Source organism: Caloenas nicobarica, chromosome 10 (genome assembly GCF_036013445.1).
Source record: "Caloenas nicobarica isolate bCalNic1 chromosome 10, bCalNic1.hap1, whole genome shotgun sequence".
Lineage (NCBI taxonomy): Eukaryota > Metazoa > Chordata > Aves > Columbiformes > Columbidae > Caloenas > Caloenas nicobarica.
Window position 1 is genome coordinate 6,018,060 of NC_088254.1, and position 25,694 is coordinate 6,043,753.

Here is a 25,694-nt window from a genome sequence, read left to right on the forward strand (position 1 = left end):
GTCACTGAATTTCTTGAGTACAAGTTTATTCTCCTACCATTCACTTATATATACAACAGCCAGCAGCACTAATATATTGCCAACAGAAAGGAGAGAATCACTGTGGACTTTACAAGATTCATTCCTGAATCAAGCCAGTGTGAATGAATTGAACAAGTTTCCTGAGGGCAATCTTTCACAGCTAAGAAACAAATAATATTCCCAAAAGCACCTGCTTTGTCCAATTAGTAAGTAGTTACCAATCGAGTTCAATCAGTTGTACAGCCAGATATAATTAATCTAACTACACTGAAATAACACTTTTTAAAAAAAATTCTAAAATCAAAAGCTAGCGAAGATCTTTAGCCATGTTATTTGATACCACAGTTGGTAACTGATCTGATAGCAGCATCAGTGAAACAAGGAAAACAGACATTGCAAAAGAGGGTAACAGTGTTAATTCTTAAAAATACACGGGTTTTGCTGACAAGCTTGATTATACGAATGCTCTAGAAATATTTAACTGTAAAATAGCAAGAACAAAACAATGTTTCTAACCATCTAACCTTCTCTTAAGATTTGCACCTATGATGAAATACATGTCCTAAATAATATTTACTCTTTAATGACTTCACTTAACCTTGTCCTTAGTCATCTGATACAAACTGACACACTGCTTTAATACTTCACTAAAGATATTTTTCAGAGATGGAGAACAGCAGGACAAAATTCAATTGGAGACCTTTTGCAAGCACCATTTCCAGATAAGCAGTCAAAGCCAGAAAAACATTTAGAACAGTTATGTATACAAGGTCTAAATAGCTCCAACAGATTAAGAATCTGGAGCAAGTTTTATCAAGATTTTCCCAAAGCCAGTCTTACCACTTTGTGACATTCTCTTCTCAAAGTGCTACAGTATAGAAATAGTAATGTATCTGTGAAGTTATTCTAGTCATGATTGTCCTTTAGATTTTTTGCCACTCCTCCTACATGTATCAAGACAAAATAAGGTCATCTTCCCAGCTATTGGTTCTCATACCAATGAAAGGCATGGCCCTTTTTCCTAAGGCTTAGGGAACTCACTTATTATATGAACATATTCTCCAGTCTCCCTGGAAACTGTTTAAAAATAGTCAATAACAGTAATGGTCAGGTTAGTCTCCTGGCTGTTAATTGCAACGTTTTCTTGGAGCTTCAATATTCATGCATCACATTTATTTTTCAGCTTGATTTCTCTCTTTGCAAACACAGCCACAGCTGTATACATTTCATGCATTCTCTAAAGAAAATATTACACTAATACAACCAGCAGATAAAAGTTTTTAATTACTGTAGGAGCTTCTATGTAATTATATCCATAACAAATAAAATTAAACAAAATCTTACCTCAAAATTAAACTTCATTCGACAGAAAATAATCTCATCTGAAAGTACTGCTTGACCATGTGGAATGTTCCTAGTAACCAGGTCTGTAACACAAGATACAAACAAGTTACTTTCTTATCCCCGGTCCATTAATTTCTAGTTTTAAAGTACCTTCTGCCAACACACTAGAAAGGAAGGAACTCAGGAAGTTATAGGTTTCCTTTTCTCTTTGGGAGCCAGAATTTGCACTGCCAAAAAGAACAGCTTCAAGTTCAAGAAAAAAAAAATTCAATCCAGGCTTCCAAATTACTCACATTTAAACACTCATAATAAATGAACTCTAAGTTCATACAGGTAAATACCTTGAAATTCTCTAGTTTTGCCACACAAATCTGGGTGTTAAATTAAACAATCACACTGACCTCTCAAAGATGTCTATTTTGCATTAATTGTGCTTTTCTATGGTTTATGGTTTCTGTGTGGAGTAATTTAGCAGAAAACAGCACAGTACAAGCCTCTTCGGGCAACTTCCCTTCACAGTGAACCCCCTTCTGAGAGTATGAAAGCAGAAAAATAAAACCAGAATTAATAGTTTGTTTTGTTTTTAAAAGACAACAGAAGCTGTAGTTTGGTTTTCGTTCTTTGAGGAGGTGGGCTTTCTTGTTTAGGTGGTTTTAGGCTTTGTTTTTTAGACTTTTTTCTGGGATTCTTAGGATCATTTGCTAGCTTTTACTCTAAACAAAAGCTAATATAGCACACAGGTTTAAAAATCATCTCATGAGGATGGGCAAATCAGTTTATACTCAAAAATAAGTTGTAGTTTATCAGTTCCTGTCCCCCGAACTCCCACAATTCTATGAAATAAACACCACCGCCTTTTCAAGGATCTCAACGTTTACAAGACCAATCACTTTTCCAGGCACAGTAATAAAGTTATTGCAGGTCAGAATAAATGCAGTCTACATTAGGACAACTATTTCAGCATCCAATGGCTCACCAGCGCCTGCATTAGAATTGGCACTGTAGTAGCTTTCTACTTTGAAAGTTAAACCCATATTCCACACCTAACTTTTCAACACCTACCAAGTCTCCAGTAATGCACAAAGAATGTACAATTAAGTTTAATTAAAATATATGCCACCCACCAGCCTTGCACCTCATGGATTTTCTGCTAAAGTTTAAGGTCAGGATAAAAGCAAGTCCAGTGCACAAAACGTCTGCACATTTAGTATCTTCCCTTAGATGGCTGTAACAGTGTACGAGAGATTTATCTGTAATTCCAGTATTTGTATTACAGTAACAAGCCAAAGTCCTGTTCAGTACAGCCCTTAATTTGCCATCCGCCCTGCTTCCCGGAAGCAACTGTTTACTTGCACATGTTTTAAATTTCTAAAGTTTGCTTCAAATGTGATTGCCAAGTATTTCAGTCACTTGCAGCATTGATACCTTTCTTCATTATCAGTCCTTTGTTGACAAAGACATCAGAAGCCCTTTCTAAGCCCCAAGTTCAGAAAGCACCAAGTGCTAGCTGGAGGCATCTTCACCCTCTACTCAGAGATCGTATCACATAACACTGACACTTACCAGACTTGTATCAACAAATTAACGTCTGAAGAATGAACCACATCTAAGAAACAACAAAACCTTACCTAGCAGAGAATGAAGTTACAATCACAGTATTGCTTCTTTCTCATTACATCTGACAAAGGTCCCCAGATACATTTTCAGATTCAATACACACCATTTGTTTACCATCATTGTGATCTACATGGTTGGGAAACTGCTTTGAAATCTGCTGTTTTCAGATGCAGTTCTATAACACAAGTGTTGCTTAAAAAACAAACAACCCACCCCCCTCCAAAAACAAACAAACAACAACCACCACCACTACCAAACAAAAAACCCAAAGAAAAACAAAAAAAACCCCCCACACAAACAGACAAACAAGCAACCACCAAAAAAACCCCACAAACAACTCTTTTTTTCAAGCTATAAACCAAATATGGCAAAATGGAAATGTATTTTTCTGTAGTTATCAGGAGGGTCTCATGTAACTGTTAATCAGAAATGTGACTGGGAAGGAAAGAGGTAACAGAACTGCTCTCTTAACATTTTACACCAAGGGAAGGAACAAAACCATCCATTTGCACATACTACCAGAGCAACCTAACGAGTAGAATACCATGTTTCAAAAATATAACTTCATTTAAAAGAGTAGATTTTCAGTTATCTGAATATTTAACAGTAGAAAAATTAATGCATCTTGTAGAGTCTGAAAAAAAAATTGCTGATACTATGTTACATTTTAAGACTGGCTTGAACAAATGTGACTGCAGAAAGAATGTTCATTTTTCAAGTGAGTTAATTACTGCTGAAGTAGCCATATATTTTTTAACTTACCAATTGGAGCTAAAGAGACCCTAAAAACTATTAATCACTGTTTGGTTATTCTATTGTCCTTACTTCCCGGAATGCAGTCAGCGATGGAACTCGACTGCCCAAAAGCCCAGTCAGCAAATCAGCTGCCCTGAACCCTGGGTTTGTTCACAGCATGAACCCAGTGACTAACATTCTTAACCTATTGTAGGATGGGAGCAACAAATGCATAACGCATCTAATTCTAGAAGTTTATACAAAATTCAATGAAGCTTTCTGAATATTTTAAGTATTTTTCAGCATAAGCCCCCTTGCCTCCCCATCTCCCCCCAACCCCTTTTATTTAGGGCAGCTACTCGTTCAAGTGCTAGTGATGTTATTTATAGAAGAGGAAGATTAAAATAAAGTGGTTAAGTAGTATGTTCTTTCTCCATTCCATTGCAGAATCCTACGTGGTGAACCAGAGGTAAACTATACTTTTGCTCCTGATATTTTCTAGGTATTCTACATTCTCAAAATTCTTGATAATAATGTAGTTTAATTCAGTAGCATTAAGATTACAGGCTCACTGAGACTACAAGAATAGATATTAGCATCCACTTACACTACATTTTTTGAAAATGGAAAGTTTTTTTGTCCATGTATTTCCTTTGGGTTTAAGTGTTTTCCTGTACTGTGCTTTGTGTGGTTTTTGTTGTTGCTGTAATCTTCTTATTCTTGTTAGCCAAGCATTGAGCTAAAAACCAAAATCAAGTCGAAATACATAGTCTACTACACAAAGCATAGATTCCTATATTTTAATACTGTTGGCACTCATCACCACAGCTCTGTATCATCCCTTGTTAAATGAATCTGCTAATAGCTTAATATTTTGAGCTATAAACAGGGGAACAGTTCCATTTTCCCCACCCCCCTCAAGACGTCAGGAAGTTTAGTTCTATGATATATGTTCCATGCTTCGAAACTTTATGTTCCTTGCACATAATAAAGACATTGAATGGCCATTTTAAGCTGGTAATAACTTTGATGTTTTGTAATATGTGACTTCTTTAAGTTCTTTGTTCTGCCACTTATCCATCATCTTTTATTGTTTTCTTAAAGACTGCAGAGAGAAAATTACTACAAGGATATGAAATACACAATATTATGAGGCACAGATATTTTAAGCACCATCTTCAGGGGCTGAATCCCTGCTAACAGTCCCATCCATACAAGATAGGGCTGAATTCCAAACAGATTCAAGGAGAGAAGGAGGAATATGGTCCGTGCAGTCACTCACAGTACACTCCAAAGAACATATTCAGCAGGACCTGATATAGTCTCCAAACTATATCCAAAAGCAGATTCCCACCTTCCTTCAAAACACTTCTCAGTAACTAACTTTGATTCTTTCGCATCCTGAATCTGGATTTCAGCTCCATATGCTAAAAATACCCACAAGAATAGAGCTCCTCTCCTCTTTTTGCTTCCTCCTTTCTCCTGACATCTCTCTAATCCCTAATCAGCACAACAAACAAGGTGCATTCTGTGAAACAACAATCTGAGAACGCACTTACATGGCTACATACTTTCAAAAGGACCATGCTTAGGTAGGACACACTGCAATCAACGAGTGTCTAATAATATTGCAGAGTTTGCAATGGAATTGCTTTTACTCAACTCTGTAGAACAAACAGCCTGTAAGGTGAAGTAGGAAGCATCTTCACTGGGCAAAGATTGACTACTGACCAGTACAGATCAGTTCCTCTATTCTAATATCAGAACTCATATAGTCATAGCACAGAGAAGATGGGTTCAGAGTGTGCTAGTACAGACACAATTTAAATAGGACACATGAATATATCAGGGGAATATTTGGTAAAACTTAATTCTGTTATAATACAAAGTTCCTTTTAGATGTAATGCTTGATATGATTTCTACCTTTATGGACAAGGATCTTCACCACTTCTATATAAAAGGAACACACACTACCACCACTAAAGAAGAATCACTGAAAAGTTTGCCTTGCAATGGAGGCTGCAACCAGGCTTTTAGACCTTGATTTCCCATTCTTATTTGGGTAAAAATGTTGAGTTACCTTCTGCTGGCAGAAGTAGCATTCATGTAACAACGTCAGGCCTACTGATAACAAGATAATAAAACATGAAGAATAAAAGTTACAAACTTAAATTGGTTAAGATTTTAACTGACTATTTCAAAGTAACATGCATTTCAGGTTCTATTTCAAGACTAAGGCTCTATTCAGCTCCATAGCACTGGAGGCATCTTAAACGAATGATGAAATGGTGAGATAAGATACCACCAAAAATGTACTTGAAAACTACGGGAATTTTAAGGTTGTCTGAACATTTGCTGGAAACAGCCATAAGCCTGAGTAAAATTGAGCTGACATAAGATTTTACTTACCAAACTGACATTAAAACCAAACAGTAATGTTTGTGTGTAGTAGAACAACATAGAATTTTTCACAATCAGAGCCATATCTGGCATTTACCACATTAAATATTCTTGTAACCAACAGAGAGAATTTTGCAGGTGATTTCTGAGAACAGATGCGCTACCTTCTCCTAGGCATGGCATAGCACACACAAAAGCAGATGGATTAACAGCACACTGAGTTTCTGCACCTTGGGTAAACCTGCAGCCTAACGGCAGTTCTGCCTCGGGTTTTCCCTTCCTGAGGGCAGACTGGCTCAACCAGGGTAAGTAACATGGCTGCACTTGCCAGGAATCAGAAGTACCCAGGGGGTGTTCTGAGATCACGCACGTGGGTATATGCACTCCATGCCAGGACAAGTGCAGGAAAAGCCCATCACAGAAACACAACTAGAGAAAAAACAGTCATGCCCATCTATATGCCACGAATTATTATTCACAGAGTCTAACAAAGAGCTAGTAGTAATCTTAACCTGACACTACTTGAACAAGCTCTCATTTAAAAAATTTAAAAAGTGATTTCTATTAGGTTTTAATCTAGGTAACAGTTCCTTACCAAAAGCCATTAGGATGAAGCTTTAAAGACTTCATATAAATGTTCCTTCAGGATACTTTAACTACACGAATCATGAAACACTGAACAATCACACCACAACTACTACTATATTCCTCTACATTAATGAGGAAAAATTAATAAATTATGAGACTAATTGCTGGTTTTCCTGCAGTCAGATTTCAACTACTGATTTTTCAAGTTTTAGACATTGCACTACCTTGAAACCAGCAAGCTTTTCTAGCTGCGGAAGGTAAAAATAATGCTACACATAAACCCAGAAATCCTGCACTTAGTTTCATCAAATAGAACTTGCTCCACGATATAAAACACCCACGTGTTTTGCTAGTATGCTTACTATTTGTAAAGGATAAAAAACAGGTTAGAAAGGGGAAAAAATGACCAATAAGCACCCTGCACCCTGCTGCTGCAGGTAAATCAGTTTTTAATAGTAGGAACTGAAACACAACATTTACCTTTGAATACAAAATTCAATTTTAATTATTTTTTCCCCCAGCAAAGTATTACAGGAGACATTCATTATATGAGGAAATCCATTTCACAAACTAGGACAAACCAATATGCAACATCATTTTTTGCCCTTCCTCCCCACCAGACATATATGATCTATAATTTCCAATTATGTTTCAGAAACTACTGTTTATCAGATCATAATACAGATTGCCCCATTCTCCCTACATAACAGGTCACTCGGGTTGTCTCCACTCCGAACCATGTAACATCCAAACCATCCAACACTTCTGAGTCTTTTTGCCTGATATATGTGACTTCAATCAGATTAACTGTTTAAAATAACAAAAACTTGTTATTTATTGATTACAGTCAACAAAATATACCACGCTGCTGTGTCAGTTCATAAATTACCAGAATTCACCTACTGGAACATGATATTCAGCATCTAGGCAAATTTACCTATCCCCCAGGTGAAACTATACTCTCAAAAGCAATTCTTCCCTTACGCTTGGAACTAAACATTACTTCTTAATAATTGTGAAGTTTATGAAAATGGTGCTTCAGTGTGGGCTGAAGCATTCAAGGTAAACTTTCTTCCTTTGTACCTCACAAAGCTCAGCCCTGTACCCGTCTGCCAAAACTCAGCTTTCAACATCTAAGGATCTATTACTGCTTCAGTCTACCTGAACTTAACTACAGTTTTGCAGCTTTTATTTGTCAATCCTTGCAGCATCCTGCCCATAAAGGATAATAGTTTTGAAGAGGTCTGAAAAGGCACAACAGGTAAAATTCCGCAACACAAGAGGAAAGTAGGGCATTAATTTCTTCTCAAGGCTGCATGTTTGTATAGAGCAGATGAAAGTGCCTGTTGTAGTCATTTAAATCCAACTATATTCTGCCACATTTTCAAAACTATGTAAATCTCAGCTATCTTACATTAGGAGGATGAGTCAACTGACTAATATTAGAGTCTTCCTGTGTTTTCATATATTTGAAGTTTTTGTCAGGCAAATACTACTTTCCTGCTGTTCATGGCTCTTCAAGTGTAGCCAATAGTTTGGGGTATTTTTTCCTTAAAGGAGCAGTTATTACTCAAACTTTATTCTGAATTCTATCTTCCTCCCTAGGTAAATTAGGAAAAAAGGTTCCAATTTTGTTGTCTAGTAGAAAGACAAAACCTTAGTCAATGTGAATTGTTTTTCCTTTAAAGGTAGGCAAAGAAGGCTTACCAAAAGTTAAATGGTAACTTTAATTTTTATTATTACTGTTATTACTATTAATAGAGGACAAGCTACAGAAAATATTCACATTCAGTCACGCTTGATAAGTTCTTCAAAAAATGTTTGCCCAGAACAGTATGCCATCCTGGGATCAAATTGTAATGCTCTTGATGACAGAACTTAAGTCTGACTTGACTGATCTGAAGTACAAGGCAGTCATGCTTTATTGCTCTCCTAAGCAACCATGCACTGAAAGGTGCCACCTGTCAAACCCACCTATTCCTCTGGCATAATGTGAATGACACTCACCCTCTGAACACTACTACAGGAAGTACCCAGAGACTGACAAGTATCAACCACTATTAATTATGCCAGACTTGCAATGCCTGCAAGGAGTTAGCTACAGCCATCACCGATATTTCTTAATTTATTGTAAAATCTCTGGCTCTCCATTTGAGCATAGAACATAGTCTTTTAAAACCAGAGCTAAATACATTATTTTTAATCATGTGATGTGAGACATAGTAATGGAAAATGACAGGTAATCATGTGAAATAACAAGTCTTCAAAAATGAGTACATGGCACTTTCCTCATCAGGGTACCATTCACAATAACTCTAATTTCTGACCTTTTATGATTTGGAATCTACACTAACGTTATCCCATCAGCAGTTTGACAACTGTAAACAAGAAGTTAAGCCTATTTTTCATGAGAATAGAAAGTGTAGTTTGCCTTAGAACAGCTACATGGATACTAACACCTGAGCAGTGAACACAGCTCCATAGTATCAGAAAGAAATTCCTCAGCATAGGGTCTATTTTCTTGCCATGCTGCGATGCTATGCAGAATATCCAAATATATCCTTGCACTCAGGTCAAAATCAGATTTGTCATCCATTTATGCTGGCATACATTACAGCAACAATTATTTAGCAATCCATTGCAAAGATTCACTGAATTGAACCTCAGCAGTTCCATGGCAATATAACTAAACAGTATTTGCATCATCTTTATGAAAAAGGGTGAATTCAGCTGTTATAATTAACTACCATTAAAAAAAAAAACCCTAGTTTTTCTTTACTGTTAAATTATGAATTACTCAGGCCTCAAAGACTTCTAAATAAGCATCTTCTAGAGTAGGTTCACATTTCCCTTGCAGCTACTCATCCAAGAAAGGAATATCAATCCACAATGTGACATTGGCCCTGTTCCCAATCTCCGGTCAAGCTTTCCTCTTCAGGAAAACATATTTAGCCTCCATGTTCACAAGAAAAAAACCAAAAATTAAACACACACACCACCATCAGCCTAGGCTTACAGTTGGATCAAAGAGGAATTTACAGCATAAGGCAATTTATAAAAAAATCTAAAGTCCTAGACAATTAAAATGACTGCCTATTACAATGGCTACCATTTTTATGTTTCTTCTCAGGAAGTTAAAGAAAATACATTAACAAGAACATTTTCAATGGCTTGACTACCTGCATGGTAGATTTTAACCCCATATTAAATAAAATTATCTCCAGATACTCATCTTGCACCAAAATTCCTGCAGGAAGGGTAACAGAGGTGGCTGGTTTCAAGTACCGACAGTTAAGCTACCTGAAACAACAACAACAACAAATCTATTGCACTGCCAATATTAATACAAATATGTCACTCTTGAGAGATACTACAAGGTTATAATCAAATTATGAAGTTGCCTAATGTGAACACTTCCATCTTTAATGTTTATGTGGAATTCATACACAATTTTGGCTAAATACCTGCAAATAAAGTCATTAGCAGCGTGAGTATTAGTTTCAGGAGATGAAATTTCATGTCCTGGGTCTGTGCATGAGCTGAAAAAGCAATAAAATTAAACAGTAATCTTTCAATGGATAGGTTAAAAAAAAAAAGCCAACACACAACAACCACCACCACCCAACACACACAAAACCCCCCAAATATATAAACACACACAACCAAAGATTTTTGCTGTTGGTACAATTTCTTCCAGTATGTTAACAAGACAGGACACCTGCCATTCTAATGATGTAATTCTGAAACTGTCTATATTTAGCATAAAATCTGCCAGCTAAATCTATTCACAAAAGAACTTCAGTCCACTTACACTGTCGCAAAAAAAGCATACAATTTACCTCTTTGGCATGACTAACAGGAAGTCTGCCAACTTTCCAGACGTGTTCCTCGAAAGCTAGGCTGCTCTATATTTGCATACAAACAGCACAGTAATAGTTCAGAGACTCCAGATAAAAAGCATTGGAAATCCAACTTCAATAGAAATAAAACTTGGATTTTTTCATGTTTATATTATCACTGTTTTATTAGACTGAAGAGATTCTTTTTAAAGAGTAGTGATTTGCAAAATTTCCTTATCTTCAGACCAATACTTAGGCAACACATTCAGACAAATACTTAGGCAACACATTAACCATCCTGACAGTAAGAAACATACTGAAACACAAATATACTAAATATCTGAAGTTAATGTTAGCATATAAATTTATAAAGTTTGAAAAAAATATTTTGAACTCAAAGTAGAACAATCCAAACTCAACAAAACAAAGCAAACTTGAATTCCACCACATCTTTTTGTTTGTATGCCACTAATCTCTGATGTATCATCTTGTCCATGTCTGTGTGCATTACAGAGAATCTCCAAACAAACAAAAGAGGTCCTAAGCCTCCTCAGAATGAAAGCTGGTTATCAAAGAAAATGCAGCTACACCAAGATGAGGCGATAAATAGTTCTGGGCCAACTCTGTATACATGCACACATACGTCTATGTTCATATACGTTATTATTACTTTAGACATACAAACACACACAGCCTTCTTACAAAGCTTAGAATGTCTTTAGTTAAGAGGCCTTCAGACTCCACTCCATCACATAGGGACAGCACACTCAGCATTTTCAATACAGTCAAGGCTAGAAATTTCCAACAGGAGAAAGTCTGTTGCATCCGAGGTAAACCCCAGCTTGAAAACCCAATCAGCAGTTAGGAAAAGACAACTCCGGAATACCTTCCTGAAGGCTCAAAAAAGAACATGGAAAACATCCAACAAATCATTACTGGAGGAGTTAAGTCTTTACAGTGCTCACCAGCAGGTGTACCTGCTGTTTCTTCTATTTCAAAAGAAAAAGCTTTAAGTTAGTTTTGCCATCAACTGTAATTCTTACCTTAAAAAGCTCATACTACAAAGCAGCAAGTTAAAACTCTCACTGTATTTTGCATTATATGCTCTATAAGAAAATTCCTATCTTGATTCACATGATTTAGATATTTCCAGAACAAAAGTCACTCACAACTTCAGTTTCTTCTTACTAGGATGCTATATTCATGTAAATATTTTGTGCCTAGGAAATTCAACAGTTAAAATTCCATGAACATAATTCTAGCTATCATTCAGATGTTAAAACTGCATGTATTTCGAAAGAGCTGGCAGTACACAAACCTATGCTGCCAAATTTAGAGTGCTGAAGAAGGGGAGAATGTGGAGTCAAACACGGAATTGGAGGGACTAAAATCTCAGGAAGTCTCCACACTTCTTTCTGCTATGCAAGTGTTACCTGTCTCAGTATTATATATCCCTGTATACATTATATTATATTTCCCTGTATACATTTCTGTAACCACATACAGAAATGAAGCTCAAACTTAGGTTTATCCTAGTAAGACAAAAAAAAAAAATTATGTACTTGAAAATTAATTTGTTTTTGTCTGCTACCACCTTAGTAATCAGTAATGAAAAAAGTAAACCCAAAACTATTTTCTATAAATGACAGCCATTAATTCAATTAGTGCGCGTGCTTTAAATAGCTGTCAGGAGTCCAAAACGCAACCATAAGCAGCCACCTGAGGCCCATGGCCATCTTCCAGTCCATCAAGGTAGGTTGTCACTCCAGTCAAGCTCTTCAGATTGTAGAAGCTGAGAAAAAACAACTGACATGAAAAATTATCCAGAATGAATGTGGTTGACTAGAACTGAACTGAAGCATTTCCTGACTCAGACACTACTCTCCTAGCTAAAAGTGAGCAGACTGTCCTCAGCATCTCTTCTAGATCTCTCCAGAAGAAGAAATGCACTCCTCAGAGCAGATTACCAGTAATAAAATTTTGTGATCATTTCCATGACATTACTTTTTCATTTTCTTATATGCTTGAAAGCTCATCTTCCTAGCTTAGTATCAAGCTTTCTATACTGTATTTCAACCTTAGTAAGCTATGATTTTTAAGTTGCTTTCAATCCATGTCCCTCTCCAAATAACAGCCATTTCTGTAATTGAGTGGAGTCACATCAGACAGATGAAGAACCTAAGTGGCGCTCTCCTACATGAAGAATTTGTTGTCTTATAGTAGGTATAAGTCTTTTGATATGACTGGGAAGAATTTAAAAGGCAGCTTTAATCACTACTACTTATTAAAGCTCCTCAGTGACTGAGAACTTAGCAGTTCTGCAAAATGTACACGTAACTGTTGTTCACTATACCAGACACGCATAAAGCAGTTATCTTTATAACTGATTTGTCTTGGAGGACATCAAGTTAACATTTCAGAAAAAACAGCACATCTTTAGCTATGCAGCTGCCAAGTCAATTCTTTCTGATTAAAATATACTTTGAATTTCATAAGGTCTTCCCACAGACATAAATCTTTCAGTCCCAAGCACTTCCTGTCATTTTAATTGCTTCACTTTGAGCTCCACAGAAAACAAAAATGATACTTTGCAGTGTTCACCGAAAGGTTGAACAGCACTCGTGTCCCAGGGGAGAACACTGTCTGGAATGGCTATTTAAATGGGGCAAATCAGGAGATACAATGCTGAAAAACACATACTTAAAGAAATACTGTCTGTTTATACTCAAACATACGAGAAGCTCAACCTCCTCCTCACTTCCCCCTCCCTGTAAAAGGAAGAGAGACATTTTCTCTTCACAGGGCTAAGCTTTCCAAGCACATGTTTCTGGACTAAGGCAGTGTCCAAGCTATGTCAGAGAACATGAAATAATCCTTTCCAAGATGCTTTCGCTACTTCTTGCTACATTGGTCTTAGATCAAGGCTTTTTAATATACATAATTTGTACTTATCCAATAGTGTAAAGAGCAAGTAAAACTATCACACTTCTGCACTGAAACACTCTTGAACCAAATCAGCCCTCCAATTGTGTTCAGACGTGTTAGGAAAGTAAGCTTCCCTAACAGCAGGTTGTACAACACCAGATACTAGCCTTTTCAGTCACTCCTCATACTGGAGCTTCTTCAGTTTCAGATCTCCCTATCTCATTATGGTTCACCTTTGAAGTTAGCTGCCATAAGTCTCCTCCATATACCAGCCCAGACTTCCATAATCTGTCAAGAAACTTAAATCAGGTCACTCTGCAGTACTTTACTGGAAATAATGTATTGTTTGCCTTTGCTCTCAAATAAACTACTTCAACACTGCAATAATTTGAAGTGCTCAGCAATCTTAGTCACTCAGAGCTCGTTTCAGCTGTTTTAACATGATTGTAGACCTGTAACACTGCTGCTGCAAATACAGATAATGCCCTTTACCTGCCACTGAAAAGTGCAGTTAGCTGCAGGGTAGCATGGCTAAAAACAAAACAAAACCAACCTAACACAAACAAAGGAAACCCCACAACAAATACAACAAACCACCCCCAAACACACACACACAAACAACGCACAACACACAAAACCTCATATTTCACACATTTCAGCAACACCTCAAGTTGTTTGTATGGAAGAGTGGACTGACTCCCAACACTTTCAGTAACAGACACCCCAGAAAGACATTTTCGCTGATTTTTCATTCATTGTCTTGGGGTTGAAGCCAAGAAACCCAAGTAAATCAAGCAATTCTCCTATCTGGTCTATTTGAAACAGGTCACTGTGACACCAGTCTGCACAGAACTAAGGCTTTCGAAAGCAAGAGGTAGAACACTGCATTCTTAGCTACAGTATCTATACAGCATTTCAGTATGTTCAGAAAATCAGAGAGTTGATAGCCAAAAGTCGACTCCAAAGGTTTCTCCATACACTGTCTGCCCAAGGGACCAATTCCACTGCATTCAGAAAGCACATCTGAATTGTTTATTGCTCCCAGATTTTAAAAGAAGGAATTACAGTTATAACTCAGCTGGGTTGTCTTAACAGCTCTGCTAAAGCCTCCCTGGTTTTCATCCCAGAGTCTCACTTCAGAACAAACGCATTTCCTGTGTATTAATTTTCCAAGTATATAAAGCTCATATTCAAGTTTTAGGCAGAACATTCCATTCAACAGCAAAGATGGACACAAAATTTGTGTTACAAGCTGCTTGAAACACGTGCAAAGTATTTGGGAACTTGAGTTGCAGCATATAATACTCCCTAACCTTTACGCCATTCTCTGCCAAAAATCCAAAGCACTACATTCAGAATTTGCACTAAAAGCAAAATTTGATCATCACTACTTACATCCAATTCTGCATATAATGGTTTTGTTGGATCAAGCTAGCACATAGGTGACAACTGACCTCACCGTCTCAGATAGGTGAATTATGTCAGACAAGAAGAGCAACAGCTAACGCAGGTCTACTCAAGTTAATGATAAATGAAGTTGATATATAACATTCAGATCTGAAGGTCTAGCAATGTAGCAGCCCAGCTGCCAGCTTGCCCCTGCTAATCAGAACAGACACGAGTCATAGCTGCGAAAAGTCTGAAACTTTCACCCAGACAGATTTTGCTCTCAGAAGTCAGAAACCTAAAAAATAAAATACAAGAGTCTACTAAGAATACAACTGAGTGTTGAATGCAATAACTAAAATATCTGCTTAGGAACATTAATTTTGGCCACAGACCACAGGAATGTAAAAACCAACATTAAGTAAATGATTACCACAAAGCTATGCATAAGCCACATGGATCAACAAAGAAAGTGAGCATGTCCATGAAAACTGGTGATATAAAGCAACTGTATTTTGGTAGATAAAAATTGAGCAGGTCAGTAATCCAAGTGACACTGTTAGAATTCGACTTCCATCTTTATTGCTATGTTTCTAAATCTGTGTTTCAGTTATTACATGGATTTTTTTCATTAAAACTTTTAAGTGCTCTGGACTATGCTTTTAAGTGATAAAATCCACTTCTCTCATAGTATACTTAAGAAGCAAAGCTCCCAACTTGGTTGAAAATTTAGAGTAGCCCAACTCAGGGATACAGTACATACAATTTGAGAAGTTAACAATAATTCTGAGCTATTACTGAGGCCAGTATTAGATAATTATTTGCCAGGTACACTACAAGGCCACATTTAAAGAGTACGCAAGCTTTTTGAGCTACTAACTTCAAAGCAGGCATTTCAAAGATACCTAAGTGTTTCTAGAAATCAGCTACTTTTTAATCAATTTAGTCCAAGAGGAAGACAACGGCAAAATATCCTTTAACATCAAATTTTAGTTTGAGATAATTTAGAACTGTTTACTGGATTGACTTTCACTCCAGCTGCTCTCATGAATGATCAACACTCAAGTTTCCTACAATTATGCGTTATTGGCTCCTTGGACAGTGCTTAGCTGTACTAACAGATGGACAACAAGCTTTTGGAAGCAATTCTAGCCGAGAACATCCAAGCCAAACCCTCCTTCTGGAATGCCATGGCTGGGGAGGGGCATGGGTGGAAAAACATACTTCTGGTTTTGATATTTTTACCACTTGGCATGTTGCCCTGAACTTGTACCTGACAAGCATTTAGGAAGTGCAATTTTTTCCTGAGTGACAAAGTGACAAAGGACATATCAGTCTGAGGGCATGGAAGATGACAAATCAAGTCTTACATTTGGAAGTACCACTCCAGGATTAAGCAGAAGACTAAATGCAATATGACCTTAGCATAGCTTAGAGAAATACACACAGTAGGCAGAAGAACAAAGTTTTATCAGTGGAAAATAAGGACATTCAGTTGTTCTGAAACATTTTCTGGGAGGGGTCTGTGTCAGTCTTGGGGAAAAGACCAAGGATACAGTATCTTAACTCTCTAGAAAACTCTAAAATTGCCTAGAACTTCTGCAGTGTGATTGAGAAAAAGCTGACCTATTCTTGCACTATGTTCTACTTCCTCATGTCTTTGCAGCTGCACAAAAATCTGGGAAGATGTATAGTAGTTTCCTCTGTTTGCAGAAGTCTCCAGGGACATGGAGTCAGAAACAAAGGTTTAACTAATCCGGGTAGCCAAAAAGATTTTTCCACAGCAACCAGTTAGTTGGAGAAGCAAGTTAAAAGATCTATGATGGACAGTCTGTGTCTCTGAGCTTTTGTGTCTTCTATCCAAAGCACACATATGCCTGAAGTTACTGAATGACTTCAACTAAACCATAATATTGAAATTCTAGTCACAGGGAAAGTGGTAAAAAAATATGGAAGAAAAACAACAAAAGTGAAGGTTTCACTTTTTTCTTCAATGATTTTCACTAGCCATGTAAGTATGTGTATAATCTTTACAGTCCTAACCTGTTTGTGACAGGCAGCAGAGAAGATGCTCAAGAAATGAAAAACAAAACAAAAAAACCCACCAAACTCATTTGACAAGTAATATTGACATACTAAAAATAAGAATTTAAAGGAAATGCCTCCTTACAAAGCAGTGTGTGTAAGGCTGCTGTACAACTATTACCAAATAGATTTTAAAACAAATAGGGTGCCATTTACAATAAAATCAAGAAAATATAAATACATTACATTAATAGTTATATCTGCAGGGAAATGCACCTGCAGAACTTTCTGCCTTGACAACTGTGGTTCAGTTGAACTGACAGGTCACTTGCTACTCAAATCCTCCACACAGGTCAGGTTTTAGGGAACAAAGGGACAACTAGCCATGCTCACCTGCCCAGATGTTATCATTCTGGGACAATAAAAGAGATCTTCAGAATTTCAGAGATGAGGGTTAACAATGCAAGCAATCCATTGAGCTGCAAAAAGTGTTAGTGTAAAAACAGGACCTTGGCAGCTTCAGAGGTTTTTACCAGAAGGGAGCCAAATGTACCCTCACAAAAATGCAGCAGCTTTTTTCAAGGTCATGAGGTAGCTTATCATTCTCCCAGAGCCTTCTGTGCTGTCTCTCTCCTGAAAGCACACTTTCTTTGAAGTTTTCCTCTTCAAGTTGCAAAGGAGTGTTTTGGGGGTTTTTGTGTGTGTGGTTTGGGTTGTTTTGTTTTGTTTGTTTTTTCCCCTCCCCTTTAACTTCCATTTCCAGCAGTACCTGCTCCACAATAACTTGCCAATTCCACCCACCAGGCTGTTCTAAGCAACCAAGTCTCAAGACATTTTCCAAGGCCTCTGACTCTCTACAGGGATTTGCAAGCATTCCCAGCTTTGCCACCGGTCCAAAAACAAAGCAGCTGTTTCTGTCCTGTGGTCCGTTTTTACTACTTCCTGCATGCAGTCACCCCTCTGAGGACTACAATCACTAAAAGCTGTCAGCCTTTAAAAGTGCAAACAACTACAGCAGAGATGCCTTGGCCCTAAACTACCCTTGGAAGAATACAGTATATTTGCAACCAAGCAATACTACCTATTGGACAATAAGGCTGAGCACTGACAACAAGTGACATCACCAAAAATTTACTGAAGTTACATTCTACCTCCATGTCTTCTTTGTGGTTATAAAAGACCTGCTTTAATCCAGTTCTCCAAGACAAACTTGCACTATAATTCCAGAGCTTTATTTCACAGAAGGTGATGTGCACAGCAATACAAGCTTGAGAATGAGGAGGGAAGATATTTTCAACAACTATTTCAGCCACATGCTCAAATTTCAGCTGTGACCTTAATCCAGTACACTGCAGTAGAGTGATAAAAACTAACACTAAACTTGAATTCAGCCCAGAGAATAAAATCCACATTTCTGTGGCTCTTACCTGTAAACCCAAAATTTTCAGAGGTCACTGACTCCAAATCATATATTGCGGCAACACAGAACCTTCCATAGTGAGACAGCAGAACAGTTCAGTGGGCTACATGACCCAGTGTCCCAAGCAATTCCTCCTCCCACACAAGCTGCAAGTTTGAATGATATTCAAAATGGTTATTCTAGAATTTCTGCAACTAGAACTAAGATTTGTAGGTAATACTTCAGTCAGAATCTTCTTCAACAAGTAGTCAAATTTACAAACAAAACTAAGTTTTAACAGCAAAAGTACCAGTTGCAAGATAATTACTTACTGTGCTATTTGATATCTGCTAAAGATAACCATAAAATTAATTTCCTTTCCTAAACAACCAGGTATCCTGATATTTCTCTCAAAGTTCTCTCTTCAGAATCTATGAAGTTAGATTAAAGGCTAACCTAAGAAGTCTTCCATTGAAAAATTGTTTGCAAGGAGTTTTTTGCTGTTTCCGGGGTTCTTTTTTTTGTTTCTTTTTCTTAAATAAAACTGTGGAGAAACTTTTTTCCTCCTTACAAAAATACTCCTGAGAAAATAGGGTATTTTGAATCAGAAAATACAGTGCTCTTCACTTAACAGCTTAAGCCTGGATGCACCACATGAGGTGTGCTAGTTTGTGCCCATGCTCAGAGAGTTAACTGGTAAATCATCTGATTTAGCTTAGCCCCCAGCATGCAAAGAAGGGGCATCACAACTCTGCCCCCACTCCACTAGACAGCAGCTCTGCACTGTTAGCTGCATTTGCTACTTAAGTGGAAATGATTCGGGTCAATGTTTTCATGCAGGGTGCGGGGGGTGGGGGGAACCCACAAACTGGCATGTTCTATCAGAGACTAATAGTTTTTGTAACTTTTAGTATACTATGCAATGTTTTGCTAGCATATTTTCAGATTCAGTAAGCAGGTAACTTGACAGCTAGGTTGTTTAAAGCCACAGTTCAATCACTTCTGACTCCAGAATGGTTTGATTTGTCCAGTAACAGACTGAGAACCATGTGTTTGAGGTCAGGAAAGTCCGTCCCTCCTAAGGAACCCTCAGTGCATTCCATAAGGCTCACGTTTGTGCTCATCTCTTACCACTACACTGAGCCACTATTTCAGCCAGCTTTTTCAAAAGCACCTGAAAACCAGTTTCTACATAAACCCTCCCTGCAGTCTTGAAAAATAACTCCTCCACACTCAAGAAAGCTTTTGTACTTAATCATAAAGTTTAGGATCAAAAGGCACCAATGTTTTCACACCTTTTAATATTCAATTGTGCATTGCAGAAACTGCTATGTTACACAAGTCATCTCAGGCCTCAGACTCCTGTGGAATTCCCACAAAAAAGTAGAAATGGAAGAATATAATTCTGGACAGGTAGCACAATAGACTTATCTACTGCTTCATCTGTAAAAAGCAGTTTGCAAAAACTGTCTCTTGTTTTCTAGTTGTGCATCTCTCTTCAGTGCAACAAGTAGCATGCTCAGAGTCAGGAGCATCCTACTTTGAAACTGATACAGTTTAAAATCCAAGCACAATCCAGCTGCCTAAGGCAATTTTCTTACTTCTGGAATACAGCACCAGTTCAACTGTAGAAAGATAATAGTTAAAACTTTAAAAAGTAGAGGCCAAACACCTGTGTTCCTTCCATTTCAATGTTTACGTATTATAAAATGCATGAAATTCAATTGCAACCACTCAGGGTTTCTTAAGAAATTATTTTTTCCCTGTTCCACACTTATGACTAGATGAAACTGAACTGCTTAATTAGCATGTAACGCTTTATGCAAAAATTATACAGAAATCCACACTGACCACACATTTCCCCATTACCATTCCATTAACACATTCCACCATGGAAGCTTCAATACAATTTCAACCATTTCTGCCATCAAGTCGAACAGAAGGTTTTTTTTCATTTTGTGCGCCTTGTGGCATTACATGACACATGTATCGACCACCTACAACTACTCCAACTCTGACACTGTATTACTTAAGCATTTGCATAGCCCCCATAAACTGAACATTACCATTTAGCCTAAATTGATTTGCTTCACATGAACTTCATCATACCTTGTGCTTAACACTATCTCCAGAGCCCATATAAGTTAAAATTAAATTATACTACCATGTGAAAAATAACCGCTTGTTATAAATAACAAGTGCTATAAAAGTATCGAAGTCCTCCTCATTTGCAAAAAATAATTTCTGAATGCTGGACTTCTGTGCTATGCTGCAAGGATATATTTAGCTCTTGCACTACAGCTCTCATCTCAGATTACACTACTACTAAAGTCTAAAAAGCAATGCACGTGTTTGTTCATGAGAACTGTTAAGAGTAAACATGCAAGTCCTAATGGAAAGTTCATGTGGATTAGATTAAGCCATTTAGAGATATAAAACTTAAACATTACCTGGGAGGACTTAGACATCTTGTTTGCCACATTTTGAGCTCTCAAACATATCTGTATTGATTCCTCAAATTGACAACGGGAAGAGATTAATTGCTCTCCTTATTAGTGGAGAAAAGCCTTTCCAAACCAGGTTGAGATGGAAATGGGAACAGCATAATCTCAACAGCTCCCAGATCACATCTTAGGCCTGTGGTTCCCAAGCCCTTTATCCTTGAAAGGGCAACACTCCACACAACCCACAAAAGGAAGAGGATCAGAACTGAGTATTCCTTTTGTGTGCCCAAGCTAAGAAGTCTTTCACAGCCTAACACAGCCGCTCAAGAGTTTGAGAGTGGCTCAGCTGCCTGTAGTCTCTGGATATGGAGCAGTATAACAGTGCCCTTGCCAAAGCAAAGATACAGCCTTTTAAAAGGACCAGTAATGAACATGTAACCTTTAGGCCAAGGGGCAGAAAACAGCAGGCTGAAGGCGGAAGATACTGGAAAGAGTTTGGCAGCAAATCCTCCTTCTGTATACTGCTTTTGAGAAGACTGCCTTTGTCATCCACATTTGGTGATAAGAAGCATGAGAACAGTAGCTCAACCACAAGAGCCTGAAGTACAGCTAGCACATCACAAAATGTGGTTGTCAAAACATTTGCTTTATGCAAGTCAATCCACCACAGAGCTACAGCTTTTGCTGCCTTATCACCAGAGGCTCTGTCCAGTTACTTAATATTACAGAAAAGTCGCCAATTTGCTTGCATATGCTCAGAGCTCAGATTCTTGGCTGAACCAACTTCATTTTGATGCAATAGGAGGAAATAGAGCTCCTCATTTGTAGCTAAATGAATGTTAGCAGTATTAAGTGAATCCTAGCTATGTTTAGTTTCCAACAGAAAAAAATTATCAAAACCAACACATAACACCTTTATTTACACCCATTTATCTTTAAAACAGTCTGTACAATTTCTTACAAGCTTTACATTTCCTCAAATATGAATTGATATGACTTTCTAAAACTTAGTCATCATATTAAAATTTTTTAAAAATCTAGGAAATTAAGTCATTTGTTGGTCTTGCAACTACAGCAGCTATCATTACCAATCACTTTACAGAGTTGCTCATCTATGTATTAAAGCTGGACTTTCAAAAGACATCAGTTATTCACAGCACAAGCGCTTGCCTGCTTGCCCTCCAATACAGAAGGGTATCAAAGTCCACTAGTCTACAACTACTCAGGGTAATCTACAAAACCTATGAAAATAACGTAAAATATTAGCTTTTTCTCTTTGATTAAAAAATCTGAAGTGTATTAATAGCTTTTTTCCAGTTTTGAGGCCCAGAAGAAGTAGGTACTTCATAGACATGGACAGATGAATTTAAAGCCATTTCATGTCAAGATTTTACAAATCAGGGCAATGATAGTTTTATCTATGAAAACTGAAGGCATGCCAGAAATAACTAGGGATTCAACATAAACCTTCATGGTAATCTGTTCTTAAGAAACTATCTTACCTTTAGCCTTTACTGAAACCATCATATGCCTGGTGATGCCAGACAGCTACTTCACTGTATTTCACCTTCTACAAATTTCTCTGTTGCATGGATTAGAAACACAAATACAAGGTGGCACAGAGAAAGACTAAACCAATCCTAAAAAACTGACTCTCATATGCCAATAAATATCTGCTTGCAACTTGTCTACTAGAGTAAAACTAGAGTAATACAATCAACTTACAGCTGATTGATTTGACATGTAGCATTATCTCCTCATGCATCAATAAAGACATTTTGCATCTTTTATTGATTTAAATGTTTAAGACAGACTGGATCATCCCTCATCTCTATAATCAGCTCATGCAAATACTGAGCCAGTGCTCTAAATCCTTCTTTGCAACTGGGTTGACTGTATAGATCAGCAGAAGTAGCTCTCTTCTCAAGCATTGTCACTTACATAGTTTCTGTTCTGGAAGAATAACAAATTAAATGTCCTGAAGATATCTTTGACACTACAAATCCGTACCATTCTAGTACCCCAAAGACAAACAGTGTATCCATTCTGTTAATATAACAGAGGAGGAGAAGAGCTGTAGCATGGGGCACAGTCTAAGGCAGACTGGAATGCCTGGATCACCACATACAGAAGTGGCTCAAAAGGAAGCTTAACTTTTGACATCCTTCAAAATGACAGACTCCCTCCAAACAGCCAGAGGAGTTGTGAGGAATATCTCCACTCTCACCATGCTTTCATCCACAGCATTTTACTGGTGCAAAGGTCACCAAGAAATGCAACGCTAACTGCTGCTGTGACATCTCCTTCGCTCATCCACACGGAATAAAAGATAACCACTCAAACTGAGTTGCAGCATAGTTTTCCCCAAACCCTTACTCCCATCAGCCCACACATTCATTTATATACATCACCGGTTCCAACTAAAACACATTTCTGCACCTGCTTGATTTTGAATTTGCCTTTCAAACTGGTCTGCTAATAACAAGTAAAAAAAATTTCAGTGCAACTTCTTAAAGAACTATAACAGAGTATGCCACACTGAGATACCCCTTTTAGCAATGCAAAATGAATTTCACACCTCCATGTCACAAAGAAGAAAATTATTCCAAGCACAGGAAATATATTTCTGTCAACTTTCAGGACTGAAATTCATGGCTTCACATTTACTTTAAGAGAAAATGTCAAGTGATGAGCTAATTAGGTTTTCCCCCCCAATATATTTGACAGCTAGCAGCACAAATTACTGGCTTTTCTACACCAACAGAATCTTCTAGACTGCCAATAGTCAATCTTAAACATCTGCCTTGCAGGTAATTTGCTCAGACTGACAGCAGTAGGCATACTCACTTGAAAAACCTGCTGTAAGTGTTCAATGCTCCAAAGGCTTTCCAGTCCAACCCTGGAGTTAATCTAGCTTTGCCCCCCAAAAATTACTTACAGAAAGAACAGCTGTCATTTCCATTATCAACAGAAGATACAGTAACACCTCTGAGGAACTTTTCTGTTACATTCAGCTCACAAATTTGGTCAGTTTGAATTCAAAACATTAAGAACAGAATTTGAAACCATGCTATTTGAGTTTGTCACTATCTTTATCTACAGTCCAGTTAAATACTGCTGACTTGTCAGAGATACTAGTGAAATAGAACCTCAGAGCATCAAATGCCATGTTGAATTCTGAGGTCTCAGCACTGCAACTGTGCAACTCCAGCAATCCACAGGATGAGAACGTTGGAGAACACAGACTGCCATCACTGTTGTAGCGTTGGATGAACTCTCTGCACTCTTGCAGAATTCTTACAAGACTGGTTGTTATCAAAATGAAAAGTTATGATATCTGTATTTTTAAGATCCAGAACATACTATTATGCTACAAAATTCCACAGTGACCATTCAAAAATGCCTTCTCCTGCATATGTAGTGACCACCACAGATCAGGGAACAGTAAGGACCTGTAGTCTTTCTGCACTTAGATACTAGCAGCAGGCTGTAGGTAGCATTGAAAGAATATTCAGATTATTTTCTACGACGGCTGGGTTGAATTTAAAGATGGCCCAGTTTGTGCATGTCAAAGTCCTTGCAACATTACGTAAAAACTACTGCTCAGACCCAACTTTCAAATAGTTACATAGTCACAGCAAGAAAACACTACCAAGATAATGAATACCGATAGGCTAGTCACTCAAAAGTAATTAGATTAATCTCAGCAAAGTATAGATGGATTATACAAAACTCATTCCATTTAGATGCAATTCAGCTAGTTAATTATATATCACGGTTCTTCACAGACTGATAATTTATACAAATATTCTGATCTGCTCCTGTTTTCCTCAATAACAAACAAATGAAAGAAGAGCTGATGGTTGTTACTGTTTCTAAACCTGATGACCCTAAATGACCCTTGTCCCAAGAGATAGCTGATGCTCTGTTAAGATAGTTAATACCTTACTAGTGGGCCTAGCACTCTACAATCCCCTGCAGTTTCATATAGGATGCACTAATTCCCAAAATACACAATTTATGCATGGTACATGAAGCAGTGGCCTTGGCTGCAATGGAATAGCTACGCAAAGAATAAAGAGATGAAGTTGAGTTGCTTCCTTCTACTGCTGAACACTGAAAAAAACCCCATAACTGTAGTAGTTTCTTAATATCAACAACCCAAAGTAGAAATATTCCTCTCTCCCCTTCATGTAAGACAACCACTTTCTATCAGTGTAATTTATTTGACTTTCATATGTGTCCAAGAGTTTCTAAGACAATCAAATGCAATCTCATGGCCAAACAGCATGGTCAGCATTGCCAGAACACAATACAATAAAATGGACTGGAAAAGGTTCTGGGCTGTATGGGGACTTTAAAGACACTGGCAAGTTGTAAGAGATACTTTAGTTAGATTTCCTGCTATCACTTCAAGCCTTCTTCCATGGCATCCAATAATAACAACAGGGCTGCTGAGCACATACGAAGTAAACTACGGAAGACTTTACATCCCTAGATACATGCACATACACATTTAAAGTGCACTTGGCATGCTGTTATCCAGTGAATTTAGGTTTATTAATATGCACTTCTAAGCACAATGGATACTGGCAATAATGACACCGCCTGTAAAGCACTTGCACGTTATCTTCTTAGCCTCTAGCAGATTAGGTGTGTTAACAATGTGTCACAGCACTGATCAGTACTGGCTGACTTATTTCTTCTATTGACCCAAGGCTTGTACTAAAACTGTATGTATATGAAATAGATATAAAAATAAGTCATTCTATTACCTTTTACACAAAACTGGCCCTCAAGTACAGAAAATAGTGCTTAATTAACTTCTAATTGACAAAATTTAATTAGTACACTCCATGTTTCCAAATAATTTCAACAGAAGTCAATCTATATTTGCATGGCCTGATGTATGAAGCATGTTGCACAGTAATTATAGTTATCCAAGTTATTCAACACTTATTAGACACTTC

At 37.5% G+C, this 25,694-nt stretch overlaps 1 protein-coding gene across 3 annotated transcripts in view; it reads right to left on the bottom strand.

The window, feature by feature from the left end:
- TLN2 (talin 2) overlaps nt 1-25,694 on the bottom strand; it is a 170,296-nt gene that overhangs the window by 120,521 nt on the left and 24,081 nt on the right. For all 3 annotated transcript variants that reach the window (XM_065642225.1, XM_065642226.1, XM_065642224.1), the window contains exon 2: nt 1,366-1,448. The gene's annotated coding sequence lies outside the window, so the exon portion shown is untranslated. The remainder of the gene's footprint in view (nt 1-1,365; nt 1,449-25,694) is intronic.